Here is a 3,234-nt window from a genome sequence, read left to right on the forward strand (position 1 = left end):
CACACAGGCAGGCAGGCCAGAGGGCTGAAGAGCTATGCCTTCTCCTCTTTGTCTTTACACACCCAGCAGAACCGGAGGCCTCACTTCCTACCTACTTTCCTTGTTTGACCACTCTACTTTGATGTGGGTGAATTAGCAGCCTATGAATTTCCATACAGCTGGGTGTAAAGTAAACTCTTAGATGTGTGACTCTATTTTAAGTGCTTGGGAAGTAGGGTGATGGGTGTGGGGAACTTTGCTATTTAAAAGAATTTTGTGCATAATTTCACAAAGCTGCTTTCCTCCCATCTATCATGAAGGCAAATCCAATGGCCATTCATATCCTGGGCTTGTTCAAGAAGAGCCCACTTGTGGTGACCTCGGAGAAGGCAGGATATAGGCGCCCTGAAGCTCTCGCCAGGTTGGAGCTCTTGATGGGAGGAATATTCCAATGAAGAGCCTTCTTAAGGCTGAGATTCTGGATTTTCATCACTCACAGCTGGAGGGGGCTGTGGAGGCTACAGCCTGGGCCACAGCGGCCCTCAGTAACCACTTCTGACTCATTCATTTGGGGTCAGAGAAGGGGACGAGGGGAGTGCTGCAGAGAATGTTCTGCACTGGTGATAAGGGTCCCGGGGTTGTGGCCCAAGCTCTGCCACTAGCTAAAACCCCAAACCTTGGCAAGTCATCCAAACCCTCCCAAGGTGCAGCTTCTGTGTGTAAAGCCGGGGCAATTAAGACTGCCCTGCGTCCTACAGGCCTGCCATGGTGGTTTTCCTTCTACAGGCGGAGGTGCACCTGCTATCAGAGCCGCCCCCAGCTGGCCTTTTGGAGTGTGCGGGAGGAGGTAATGGAAGGTCTCCCCTGACATGTTGCCCTCAAAAAAAGCCTCCTTGAATGTTTCATCTCACCCTCTTCTTTCATTCCATGGGAGTTACCATAAAATAAACGAATTCCAGGAAAGAGCTTTTCTCTCCTCACCTTTGTGCTGCTGCCTCCTCCTCCTCCCCCCACAAACAGTAAGAAGGTAACCAACTCTGTGAAGCAGCTGTTGGCCAATACTGCCCCCTTGTGGCCCAGCTTGTCCTCACCGGGAGGAGTTCAGCCCGGGAGTTTTTCAGATTCCTAATCCTGACCCTTTGCAGAATTATCAGAAGGCCACCCAGAAAAGCGGACCCACAAGACGCTTGGAAGGGGTTCCAAATCCACAGAATGCCTGGTGGAAACTCAGATCTTTAGCACTGGCTCTGTGGATGTCTGTGTTCCAGGGAGGAGATTAAGGTGGGGAGGAATACATCATAAACGAATACCCTGGGGGGTGTGGGGGTGCCTCTGGGAAGGGGTGAGCACAGAGCCGTACAGAACCGCACCAGGACCTTGGCTCCACGTGCTGACACCAGCACAGCCATTTATGAAGGCCTGGGTGTGTCAGGCCCACGCTGGGGCTCCTCATGCCCTGCTGCATTTAACTTCCCTCTGGAGGGATTACCGTCACCCCTCTGTGTGCGGGAAGAAACGGTGGCTCGCAGAGGTTGCATGATTTGCCCATGTCACAGCTGTGAAGGGGCAAACTGAGATCCAAACCCAATCTGGTGTTTTACTCCCTCCTGGCCGCAGCACTCACTGTCCCACACCTGCGGGCTGGCCAGGGGCCCGACAGTCCCCACCAGACGTCTTCAACCAGATCCCATGACCCTGCTTCTCTCCCCTTCTCTAGACGCCCCGCCAGGTTTCCGGTGAAGTGTTGCTGACCACGATGGGGAGCGAAGGCAGTAGTGGGACTCGGCAAGACTTACCTGAGCCTTCTTGGCTCTTCCTTTTTGTTGCTTCCCCCCAAATCTCACCTTCTCTGTTCCCGTGGGACCATTTCCCCTCTCTGCCCCAAGCAGATTTTTCCTTTTGGGGGTCTTGTGGGATGTGGTACATCTCCCTCGTGACACTAATCACCTTGAAATGGCTAATGGCTCTCACATGTTTCTGGACTTAACCTCAGGCTTTTTTTTTTTTAATTTAATTTTTTTGAGACATTTTAGGTTCATAGAAAAAGACTTTAGGCTTTTCTTTCTTTCTTTTTTTTAGGACAAAGACTGACTCATCTCTCCCCCCGCACCTAGCATGGCATCTGACACATAGTAGGTGCACAACCACGTGCTTATCGAGTGATGAGGAAGGCAAGACACATTGGAGATGGTTAAAACGCAACAACGAAGTATGTCGTTCAATGCAGCTTAGCTGTAGCACGTGAAATCGATTTCTGCTTTCTCTGCAGTTAAAAGTGATTTTTTTCACGGCCCTCCCCTGGTTGATTTTCATTGTGTTCAGAAGCCTCTGCCCAAAGAAGAGGCCTCTCCGTGGAGGCAGTTCCGCTTTTGTCCAGGAGATGGCGGGCGAGGCCAGCAGAAAAGCCTTGCAGCCCTCAGGGCCAGGCCCGCGTAGTTGACCCCTTTTTGTAAAAGATGCAGGAACCTGAAACCTATTTGCCGACCCTATAAATGCGCGTGGATGATAAGACCTGGCTTTCGAGGTGGGTTCTCTGGCTGATCCCTGAGAAAAGGAGCTTTTAGGAAAATGTCTTTCAAGGGAAAATATGACAGCAGGAAAATATGAGGGGGCTGCTCCTCATAAACCCTGTTTGAGTAGAGTTTCTCGAACACCGTGGAAAATGAACTTAATATAAAGCAGACACGGTCCTCAAACTCTAAATGACACAGGACAACTTTTTTTTTTTGCCTCGTGAAGCTCATTTCTTTGGAAATCCTTCCCAGCCCTATGGCCACCTGTCTGGTTGACTGCAAGCTTTTCTCCGGTCCCATCTCTGCAGGGGTCTGCACACTCGAAAGAGGTAAGTAATGACTTTCTGACTTGAGCTGACGGGAGAGAGGGGACAGCCTCACAAAATGGCCTGGGGACTTGCACGATGGCTATTTGTCAAACAGCTTTTTTTTTATTTATTTACTTTTTTCAGGGCTAATCAGGCCTACAGATATTTTCTCCTCAGAGTCAGTCATTGAGTACGAAGGTAAGGCCAGGCCTCCCCTGCTCCCTGCTCCAGGGGACCAGGGTGTGACCGTGGGAAGAGGGAAACCGCTCCCTAATCTTGTGCTAAAACAGATTTTAAGGCTGCAGTCACCCCCACCCCCATTTTCCTTCTGACCTAAATCCTCCCCCGAAGCCGAGCTGGGCTCTGGGCCAGGGTGTCAGCTGTGGACAAAGGAGCCCTGTTTCGTAGGCCTGGCTACTGTTTCCCTACACCGT

General features: G+C 51.0%; 2 long non-coding RNA genes across 2 annotated transcripts; both read left to right on the forward strand.

The window, feature by feature from the left end:
- On the forward strand, positions 1–912 carry LOC113938088. The gene is made up of 3 exons (XR_003524819.2): positions 1–123; positions 300–400; positions 766–912. It is a non-coding gene; the product is annotated as an uncharacterized LOC113938088 (long non-coding RNA).
- Positions 913–2,314: 1,402 nt separating this feature from the next.
- LOC113938562 lies at positions 2,315–2,980 on the forward strand. The gene is made up of 3 exons (XR_003524897.1): positions 2,315–2,503; positions 2,719–2,821; positions 2,945–2,980. It is a non-coding gene; the product is annotated as an uncharacterized LOC113938562 (long non-coding RNA).
- The last annotated feature ends 254 nt before the right edge of the window (positions 2,981–3,234 follow it).

The sequence above is a fragment of the Zalophus californianus genome, chromosome 8 (assembly GCF_009762305.2).
Source record: "Zalophus californianus isolate mZalCal1 chromosome 8, mZalCal1.pri.v2, whole genome shotgun sequence".
NCBI lineage: Eukaryota > Metazoa > Chordata > Mammalia > Carnivora > Otariidae > Zalophus > Zalophus californianus.